We start from the raw sequence: 594 nt of genomic DNA, 5'->3' as shown, positions 1-594 counted from the left end.
TCGGGACTCCCGCGAGAGTCATAGTTACACCTTTATCCTCGAAAAATTTACGAATCGCGCGACTCTTTGTACAAATTTTCAATATTACAACATACAACAAATTTAAATTATTTAATTTTGCAATAATGTATATAACCGACGCAACGAACCGTTTATATAATCGGCGACGGTAATCCCAGATAGCACACAGAGAATGTATACAAAGATTGAACAAACCAAAAGAATTCATTAATATATATTCAGTCCGTTTTAGAAAAAGAATTTTTTTTGAATCTGAAAATAAACTCAGAATTAGTGACATATAACTGAGTCCTTTTCTCATTATCTGTGCTATCTGGGAACCCAGTGAAAAATGACCTTCAATTCGCCAGCTGTATCGAATTGGCGATCATTTCTCACTGGGTGCAATGGGTACTCGGTTCGCTTCCCCGTCTTTAGACTTATAATTAATTAATTAACTAGTATAATATAATTAATTTTTAAGTCCTCGGGGTACTGAGCCCTTCCACCACGACAAGGTCGAGTACCCTACACGGAGAGAATTTTTTTTTAATTTAGCTAAATACTATATTATCTCACAATTAACATGATTTT

This window comes from Wasmannia auropunctata, unplaced genomic scaffold, assembly GCF_000956235.1.
Source record: "Wasmannia auropunctata unplaced genomic scaffold, wasmannia.A_1.0 LD336088.1, whole genome shotgun sequence".
NCBI classification, from domain to species: domain Eukaryota; kingdom Metazoa; phylum Arthropoda; class Insecta; order Hymenoptera; family Formicidae; genus Wasmannia; species Wasmannia auropunctata.
This window is presented reverse-complemented; position numbering follows the sequence as displayed.